The following is an 11339-nucleotide window of genomic DNA, read 5'->3' as shown; positions in this document are numbered from 1 at the left end:
ACGCAATAGGTATTAATAGTAATAGAGTGAGTGTGGTGACTCTCGAGATCTTATTTCATTTTTTTTCTTTACATTTTTTAATTCTTGTAACGCGTTTCTTTTTGTCTAGTCAAATAATCTTTAAACAAAATAAGTTGACGATTTTTGACCGATCCATGTGCATGTATCCATAATAAGTGGCGATAAGCATGGTCGATTTTTTCATTCCCCCAACAGACTTCAAAAACACGGCAGAGCGTACTGTTTATGTATTATACAGAAATGACTTGATGACCACATGTAACAGACTTGGTAAGTGATCCCTGAACATGAATTGACATTGGTAAGCGTTGCTGTATTTTTTAAAGAAGTTTTTACTGAAATGTCTTGATAACGATATTTTACGGACTTGGTAAGTGATCCGAGTACCTGAAGTGACATTGGTAAGCGCTCCTGTATATTTTAATCCACTATCCACCGTTGCTCAATAATTCTTTAAGCTATTACCTGCTATTTTTGTTTATTATGTATTGGTTTAATAATGCAAGGTAGTTGCGTACGTAGAACACAAGTAAATAAAGATTCGAGATGTGGTTGTTACCATAGAGCGGGCGCTTATTTCCACGAGGCTACAAGCTGAGGGAGAAGACTCGGCCCATAATTCATTTTTAGATTATTTTTGTTGTTATGTTGTGATATATAGGAAACAATTTTTTTATTTTACATATAATAATATTAAATTTTTATGGATTATTAATTATTATTAAAGATATAAAACTATAAATTTAAGTGTTTTATAGAATTAACTAGATAAGGATCCGTCCGATGTGCGGGTTTAAAGTTTTATAAATAACTAAATTTATAAGTTTTATTTTTCCTATAATATACTGATTTATATTTATTAACAAATATTTTTATGTATATTACCATTAAAAGCGTATTATACGTCTTTTTACTTTCAGTTTTGCATAGTTTTTTTAGTTACTAAAATTATTGGCTCAAAAAATATTTCAAATAAAAATATATATTACATAGTATACTAATCAATGATGTAACATCACAATAGTGTATGACTAACCGTAGAGAGAACTTCGGCTCCGCCCTCCTCCCTTATAGAGAGAACCTTGCGTCCAACCTCCTCAACCATGGAGAGAACTGATGCAGGGTGTTAAGGCGGTGCCGACTAAGATGAAGATTTCTTTTTTTCTTTATTCTGCAGTTTTCTATTTTTAACATTACAAATTGGTATTTTTCATTTAATCTTAGCTATAGCATAATGGGAACTTTACAATTCTTAGAAAGGTTAGATATTTGATTATTCTCTATATAAGAGAATCGGTTCTTTGAATGTAAAACAACTTTCTTTGATTTAATAAAAACAGAGCTTTAAAACTCTTTCTCTCTTGTCTTCGGCTAGAACAGAGGTTCTCAACGAGTTCAAGAACCCTTATTCGTTTGGGTATTCACAGACTAAACAATCGAATTTTCTTAACTATCCTTGCGCTAATCCAGTTGGTATCAGATTCCAGCACTTTGATTCCTCAATCAAGGTTCGGTCCTGTGTGTGTTCTTCCTTCGACGATGGCTCCCCGCAAACCCACGATTGAAGACCACCAAGCTGAGTTCTGTGAAACCTTAGAGAACTTCACGAACAATTTGCACGATGCTCTTCAACACGCCATCGAAGCTGCGTTGATGATGGTGTTGCAGAATCAACCAAGGGTTCGTCGTGAGAGACAAGCGGAAGTTGACGAGGACGACGTTGATCTTCATGAAAACCTCTTTGCTGTTCCGGTACGACAAGATGAACAGCGTCAGCTCCGTCATCGCAACAACAACGACAACATCGTTGTCCACAACAACCATGGGTCTCATAGATGGGATTCTGGTTTTAAGTTGGATATTCCAGAATTTTTTGGCACGACCAAAGCTGAAGAATTTATCGATTGGGTCAACATTGTGGAAGAGGTGTTGGAATTTAAGAAGGTTCCTGATGGTGATCGAGTCTCGCTGGTCGCAACAAGGTTCAAAGGTCGGGCCATGGCTTGGTGGACTCAGCTCAAAGAATCTCGTCGCAATTCCAGCAAATCAAAAATTGATTCTTGGGAGAAGATGAAGAAACATATGTGTCGTAGCTTTCTCCCTTATAACTATGAGCGGACATTATATACGAAGCTTCAAAATTTGCGTCAAGGCTCGCGAACAGTGGATGAATATGCCTCTGATTTTTTTGAGATGGTTGCTCGTACGACACAGGTCGAGACAGAGGAGAAGCTTGTCTCTCGTTTTCTTGGTGGACTGCGGACTCAACTCCAAATTCCTTTGCAACAGTTCAATCCCACTTCTGTTTCTGAAGCACATCAAAGAGTGTTGGGCATGGAGCTTCAATACAAGTCTCATTGGACGTCTTCATCGTCTCGGACTCGCTTATTTCCCCAAGCTGCGACTGACACCGTTGTTGCTTCCAACACCGACCCTTCTTCATCGTCGCGTTCTACGTTACCAAAGCCAACCGTTCCGTTAGATTCAATTGCTGCATCTCGCCAACCACGAACAGGTGCTTTGCGCTGTTATAGTTGTGGTGAATCTGGTCATCGACAGACTGCTTGTCCCAACCAAAATCGATGAGGTTTGCTAGCCCATGATACAGAAGTTGTTGATGAGCCTCGGTTTGATGATTCTGGTTTCGAGTCTCAAGATCAGATGGAGGAATTAATTTATGGTGATACATGTATTAGTTTGGTTCTCCGTCGCAATTGTTTGCTACCAGAAGCTCCGAATGAATCATGGTTAAGGTCTGCGTTATTTCGTTCTACATGCACTATTAATGGGAAAATTTGCAAGCTGATTATCGACTCTGGGAGCTGCACTAATGTTATTTCTCGTGAAGCAGTTCGTAAATTGGGGCTTAAAACCAAACCACATAATTCTCCTTTCAAGCTTGTATGGTTAAACAATGGCAATGAAATGAACGTCTCGCGTCAAGCTTTGGTGACATTCTCTATCGGTTCTTACAAGGATGAGGTTGTTTGTGCTATATTGCCAATGGATGCTTGTCATATTTTACTAGGACGTCCTTGGCAGTTTGATCGTGATGTTCACCATAAAGGACGAACAATCTTATAGTTTCTCTTTTGGCGATCGCACTGTTACTTTGCTCCCTTCTAAAGAAGATATTGAGTCTGCACTTCCTTCTTGTGTGGCTGAGGATGCTATCACCACATCTAAAGGGTTGACATCCTTGTTGCTTGTTCCTAAAGCAACTTTTGAGTCGCAGTTATCCTAGACAGATACTGTGTGGGCTTTGGTGACAACTCCGACAACTAGCATGCAATCTTCTGAACCTTCTTTGCCCTTCCAAGGTTTGCTACAAGAATTCGATGATGCTTTTCCCACTGATTTGCCTCGTGATTTACCACCATTACATGACATCCAACATCGTATCGACTTCGTTCCGAATGCTGTACTCCCTAACCGACCCCATTACCGTATGAGTCCATTAGAACATGAGGAGTTGCGTCGTCAAGTGGAAGATCTTTTGGCTAAAGGGTATGTTCGTGAGAGTTTAAGTCCAACTGCGGTTCCAACTTTGCCTATTCCAAAGAAAGACGGTTCATGGAGAATGTGTGTTGATAGCCGCACAATTAACAAAATCACAGTGCGTTATCGATTTCCAATTCCTCGCCTTGACGACTTACTTGATCAGATTGGACACACTTCTATTTTTTCCAAGTTGGATTTAAAGAGTGGTTATCATCAAATTCGGATACATCCTGGTGACGAATGGAAGACGGCTTTTAAAACTCGAGAGGGTCTTTTTGAATGGATGGTTATGCCGTTTGGTCTCTCCAATGCTCCTAGTACGTTTATGCGCGTGATGAATCAAGCCTTACGTCCCTTCATTGGTAAATTTGTTGTTGTCTATTTTGATGACATTTTGATTTTTAGCAATGATTTGGCCAGCCATTTATTACATCTAGCGGAGGTTCTTGGTGTTTTGCGGCGTGAAAAGTTTTTTGCTGCTCAACATAAATGAGTTTTTGGAGCACCGCAGGTTATGTTTTTAGGCTATCTTATCTCAGCCAAGGGATTAGAGATGGATCCAAGCAAAGTTGCGGCAATACGTTTGTGGCCTACACCAACAACTCTAAATGATGTTCGAAGTTTCCATGATTTAGCATCGTTTTGTCGTCGCTTTGTTCATCACTTTAGTAATATTACAGCCCCGCTCACGGATTATCTAAAGGGTTCTACTTTTGTGTGGTCTGCTGAAGCAAATATGGCTTTTGAACTCATAAAAGAAAAGTTGACTTCAGCTTCAATATTGGCTTTACCGGATTTTTCTGTTGTCTTCGAGCTGCATTGTGATGCATGTAAATTTGGCATTGGCGCTGTTTTGAGTCAGCACGGACGTCCTATTGCATTCTTTAGCGAGAAGATAGCTGGTTCTCGAGCTCGTTATAGAACTTATGATGTTGAGTTCTATGCTATTGTTCAAGCCATTAAGCATTGGCACCATTATCTTTTTCATCAAGAATTTATTCTCTACACAGACCATGATGCGTTAAAACATTTGGGTAGTCAAGACAAGATTTCGGCACGTCATGCCTCCTGGATTGCCTTTTTACATCAGTTCACGTTTGTCATTAAGCACCAGTCGGGCCGTATGAACAAAGTAGCTGATGCTTTGAGTCGTCGAAGTCATATTCTAGCGACTTTGCAGGTTTCTGTTCCCGGGTTTGCTGTGTTGTGTGATTTATATCCTAGTGACCCTTATTTTGGCAGGGTTTGGGCAGATTTACAAGCCGGGATTCGTTCAGAATTTGTTTTGCAAGATGGTTTCATATTTCGTGATCGTCGCTTGTGTGTGTCCGAGTGTAGTTTACGACTACAACTCATTCGTGAACTTCATGAAGAGGGTCATGTTGGGCGGGACCGAACTCTACACTTGTTAACGGAGTCATATTTTTGGCCCACTTTACGTCGGGATGTCGCCCGTTTTGTCGAACGATGTGTGGTTTGTCAACCTTCTAAGGGGCATGCATCTAATAACGGTTTATATATGTCGTTGCCAATTCCAACACAACCATGGAGGGATATAAGCATGGATTTTGTGTTAGGACTTCCTCGTACTCAACGTGGCAATGATTCTATCTTTGTCATTGTGGATAGATTCTCTAAAATGGCACACTTTGTTCCTTGTAAGAAGACGACAGATGATGTTCAAGTGGCTACATAATTTTTCCGAGATTTTTATCGTCTTCATGGTTTGCCATTGTCGATCGTGTCTGATAGAGATTCACGGTTCTTGAGTCACTTTTGGCGTTCCCTTTGGCGTTTGTTGGGTACAAGTCGGGACATGAGCTCCGCTTATCATCTGCAAACAGATGGTCAGACAGAAGTTACAAATCGTTCCTTGGGAGATATGCTTTGCTGTTTGGTTGGTACCAACATTAAGTCGTGGGATACAGTGTTGTGTAAAGCTGAGTTTGCTCACAATCATGCAGTTAATCGAAGTACTCATTTTAGCCCATTTCGTGTTGTTTATGGCATCATTCCTCGAGGACCTCCTGATCTTGGGGTTACTCCAGATGCTACTCGGGATCATGGTCAGGCTAGTGATTTCGTCATAGATTTGTCTTTAATCCATTCACATGTTCATGACAATTTGCAGATTTCTTCGGCCAAATACAAGTCAGATGCTTATCGACATCGGAGAAATGTGCAGTTTCGTGTGGGAGACTTTGTGTGGGCTGTATTAACTCGGGATCGTTTTGCTCCTCGTGAATATAACAAGCTGAAAGCACGGAAGATTGGACCTTTGGAGGTGTTAGAGAAGATCAATGCCAATGCTTATCGCCTTCGTCTCCCTCCTCATGTTCGTTGTTCGGATGTGTTTAATGTCAAACACCTTGTCGCAGATGTTAAACAAGATGAGCTTGAAGATTCAGGACGAATCTTTTCCAACGTCGGGGGACCTGATGCGGGGTGTTAAGGTGGTGCCGACTTATATGAAGATTTCCCTTTTTCTTTATTCTGCAGTTTTCTATTTTTAACATTACAAATTGGTATTTTTCCTTTAATCTGAGCTATAGCATAATGGGAACTTTACAATTCTTAGAAAGGTTAGATATTTGATTATTCTCTATATAAGAGAATCGGTTCTTTGAATGTAAAACAACTTTCTTTGATTTAATAAAAACAGAGCTTTAAAACTCTTTCTCTCTTGTCTTCGGCTAGAACAGAGGTTCTCAACGAGTTCAAGAACGCTTATTCGTTTGGGTATTCACAGACTAAACAATCGAATTTGCTTTACTATCCCTGCGCTACTCCAAGAACCTTGGCTCCACCTTCCTCCCTTGGAGAGATAACCTTGCGTCCAACCTCCTCCACCTTCCTTTCTTGGGAAGATAACCCTGCGTCCAACCTCATTTACCATAAAGAGAACCTCGGTTCTGCCCTCTTCATGTGTTGAGAGAACATGTTCACGTCTTTTAGCTATCTCAAAATGGCTTGTTCCGACAACCAATGAAACTAAAGACCATTTTCTAACGTCATAAAATCTTTTGATAGTAACTAATGTTAAATTTTCTAATGTATTTGTGGAAGTGTCTTTGACACACCATGATGTAGCATTTGTTTCTGGAACGCCCGACTGCCACCTTACTTAGTGAGCCCCATGTCCACTCCCAATCCATGGGCCCACCTTCCTCAGTGGGCCTCACGTCTACTTCTGGCCCAGTCATATTCGATGGCCCCTTTATTACGTCCGAGAGGCTTTAAATACTTATCGCTATAAATCACCATATGATCTTTTCCTATAATTTGTCCTCACTTACAAACTTTCGACAATCACTTCCTGAAAGGTTACCCATCCTGAAGCTACTCCAGTTCAAGCACGCTTAACTCTAAAGTTCTTTCAGGACCCTTGATCAAAAAGATATGTAAATAATGTTATAATTTCAAATTTTATGATATATATATATATATATTCTCCTTATAATTATTTAAAATAAACTTAAAATTTTTGCAATTTTTTTTATAATTATCTTTTTTACATTATTATTCTTGTTTAAAACAAAAAAAAAATCTTGTAATCTCAACTCCTATTAAATATTAACTTTTACATATGTCAAAGTCTCATATTGATATCAACTTGACACATGTCAAAATATTGTTAATGGCTAACTTTGAAAACTCAACTTTATATAATAAGATCTCTAATGTAATAACTCCATCTTAGGTTTTAAATAACAAAATTGTTGTACGAATTCTAATTTTTGAGGTTTAAATTGGAATTGGTTGTAATACTCATTTTTCAAGTGGAAGTAATATTTTTAGTTACCAATGAATAATTATAAAATATCAAAAATCACAGTTTTCTATTGACTATTTATGTATCATCACATAATTCTGTTAATTATTACTCCATCTTATTCATAAAGAATATCATTTTAGGATTTTATTTTTATTTCACAAAGAGTGTCATTCTATATTTCTAATATTTCTAATGTATATTTTACATTAAATTTCCTAATTTTACTTTTAATCTAGAACTAAATTAACTTATTAACAATTTATTAAATAAAGAAATATTAAATATGCATATTTAAATATATTTTTAATTTGTGTGAACTAAATTAGATACTCTTTGTAAAACAATGAGAGTATGTGATAACATTAAACTAATGACGAATCAGTTACTCTACAAACATATTTTGCTTTTTTGTAATTTTCTTCCTTTTTCTCGGATATCGTATGTCCGTATTTAAAGGGTATTATGGCAGTTCGTCCATCTCTTCGGTCAACTTATCAAGCCTTATCTCTTCCTCCAAGCTTTCTATTGGGCTTTAAGGTAGATCATGGCCAGGGTTCAGTGTGAGCCGAACCCAACATTGACAAAGAGACTTGATGACCACATGTTACAGACTTGGTAAGTGCTCCTGCATATTTCAATCCACAATCCACCGTTGCTCAGTAATTCTTAAAGCTATTATTAAGGTGCGATTTTTATTCAATATATATATTGGTTTAATTTAATAATGCAATGGTTGTTGCGTAGAACACTAGTACAGATTCGAGATGTGGTTGTTACCACCTGTGTATCATGTGGAAATAAGATATTTCAGACACTACTTTTTGTAAGTTAAAGTCGCAGATATGCTATGATCGAATTGTTTCTTACGACTTATTTCCTCAAACAGTTTCTTTCTGAGCTTCTTGTATTTCAGGTTACTACTCCATAAAATGTTTTTTTTTTAATCTGAGAAACATTGAAACCGAAAACCTCTTTAATTTCTTTCAAACGAACAATGTTGAATTTGTGTTTACCGTGTTAAGATGGAGCTAAGATTATAGTCATATTAAGACGAAATCAGAGGCATAGTAAACGGGAGTTAACTTAGATAAGGTTACAAACTATAACTTCATTTTTCCGTCTCAAGAGTCGTCATCTTTTCGATGAAACTCCATAACCGTTTAATATTTTTAGAGAAATTCTTGGATTCACCTCTAGGGGTGAATCACTCTTGTTTACCCCTCTTAGTTAATCAATCAAAATACTAGAATATATCATGTCATATCATACTTATAAAATAAAGCAAAACTATAATAAAAAGACAAAACAAATTAAGTAAACCAATTTTGTAGATTTTTTTATTAAGTAAATTAGGTTCGTTTGAGTTTATAAAGGAGAATGAAAATTTAAATTTTATAATTAAAAAAATATATATGTCGGTTTGGGTTTATAAAAGAATGGTTAGGGTTTATATTTCACAATTAAACGAAATTATATGTCTGTTTGGAATTACAAAAGAATTGTTAGGATTTAGATTTTAAAATTAAACGAAATTATATGTCAGTTTGGGTTTACAAAAAAAAGTGGTTAGGGTTTAGATTTTATAATTAAAAAAATTATATGTTGGTTTGGATTTACAAAAGAGTGTTTAGGGTTTAGGGTTTAGAGTTTAGATTTTACAATTAAAAAAATTATATGTCGGTTTGAGTTTATAAAAGAGTGATTAGGATTTAGATTTTACAATTGAACAAATTTTTGTTCAATTTGGGTTTATAAAATAGTGATTAGGGTTTAAATTACACAATTAAACAAAACTATATGTCGGTTTGGTCTCATAAAAAAGTGATTTGGGTTTAGATGTTATAATTAAAAACTATAATATAACTAGATTTTAACTCGCGGTATACCGCGTGCATACAATTTTTTTTATTTATATTTTATATTTTATTTGTTTGTTAAATATTGGATGTTTTCCAAATAGAGGAATAACTAAATTTCCCGACCGTTTGTGCGGCTCAATGTTTATATTAATTTTTTAACCCATAATTTACTTCATGGTCATTTGTTTGTTATATTTAGTTTGTTTTGTTTAGTGTTTGAGATTCTATTTTGATTTTTAATTATTATAGCAAAGGATTTGGGATCTAAATACATAGTAAGTCATTTATACGCTATGATTAAGTCACATTTTTCCTAATGATTTGATTATTTTACACAATCTTAGTTAAATCAACTTAAGTTTTATATATCAAATATTCTAATATTAATAGTGTTGACAAATAATAAAATCAGGATTTAACCCGTATTAGCACAAATTTAATGATATTTTATTAATTCCAACATCTCCTCTTTATAACCCATCTACTGTATAAACTATTTTTTTCTCAAAACTATATAAACCATATTATATAGTATTTTAAAAAATTTTAATTTTATATATTCATAATATTTTAAATTTTCATTAAGTTTATTGATTTTAATTATAATATTTAAATAAATGTGAATCGAAGTTCTTTTTACATTAAGAATCAAAGTTCACAGGTTTTGTAAAACGAAATAGTAATCAAATTGTCGTTTTCTTTGTTTTCAAAGGATTCAGAGATATAATATCTTCAATACACAATAGAAAGTGTGGTTAAAATATATCATAGCTTCAGTTTCCATATTGATTCTGCTGTATTTTTTTAGTTGGAATGATATGTAAAATATTTAGGAAACAAAATCTGAAATAATGTTATTTTTGAAAAAAAATTAGGGACTAACTTTGTAAATAAATACAAATAAAAGGGTAGAACCCAAAATATACTTCAAAAATGTATATATACATGANTTGTTTGTTAAATATTGGATGTTTTCCAAATAGAGGAATAACTAAATTTCCCGACCGTTTGTGCGGCTCAATGTTTATATTAATTTTTTAACCCATAATTTACTTCATGGTCATTTGTTTGTTATATTTAGTTTGTTTTGTTTAGTGTTTGAGATTCTATTTTGATTTTTAATTATTATAGCAAAGGATTTGGGATCTAAATACATAGTAAGTCATTTATACGCTATGATTAAGTCACATTTTTCCTAATGATTTGATTATTTTACACAATCTTAGTTAAATCAACTTAAGTTTTATATATCAAATATTCTAATATTAATAGTGTTGACAAATAATAAAATCAGGATTTAACCCGTATTAGCACAAATTTAATGATATTTTATTAATTCCAACATCTCCTCTTTATAACCCATCTACTGTATAAACTATTTTTTTCTCAAAACTATATAAACCATATTATATAGTATTTTAAAAAATTTTAATTTTATATATTCATAATATTTTAAATTTTCATTAAGTTTATTGATTTTAATTATAATATTTAAATAAATGTGAATCGAAGTTCTTTTTACATTAAGAATCAAAGTTCACAGGTTTTGTAAAACGAAATAGTAATCAAATTGTCGTTTTCTTTGTTTTCAAAGGATTCAGAGATATAATATCTTCAATACACAATAGAAAGTGTGGTTAAAATATATCATAGCTTCAGTTTCCATATTGATTCTGCTGTATTTTTTTAGTTGGAATGATATGTAAAATATTTAGGAAACAAAATCTGAAATAATGTTATTTTTGAAAAAAAATTAGGGACTAACTTTGTAAATAAATACAAATAAAAGGGTAGAACCCAAAATATACTTCAAAAATGTATATATACATGATTAGAATTAATAATTTTAAAATTAATTGATATACAGAATTTGTTTCCTTAATTAAGAATTTATTTCCTTAATTAAGAAGGGTGAATAAGAGAGGTTCACCCCAAGAATTTTCCATATTTTTATTCTTTTTTTCTCCCTAAATTAAATTTTCAAGATTTCATATTCACTAGTTAATATGGAATCTTAAACTCCTAAAAATAAAAGCGCTAAACTCCAACAAAAGTTTTTAAATGAGATCCATTAAAAATCATTTTTATATTTTGTGGTATTTTAACTAAAAAGTCTGTAGTGATAATTTTGAAAATAAAGGCGAGTGATAATATTTCTAAATTAATAACTTTTTAGTGGTCTC

Source organism: Camelina sativa, chromosome 3, assembly GCF_000633955.1.
Source record: "Camelina sativa cultivar DH55 chromosome 3, Cs, whole genome shotgun sequence".
Lineage (NCBI taxonomy): Eukaryota > Viridiplantae > Streptophyta > Magnoliopsida > Brassicales > Brassicaceae > Camelina > Camelina sativa.
The sequence above is the reverse complement of the archived record's forward strand: the minus strand, read 5'-3'. Positions refer to the sequence as shown.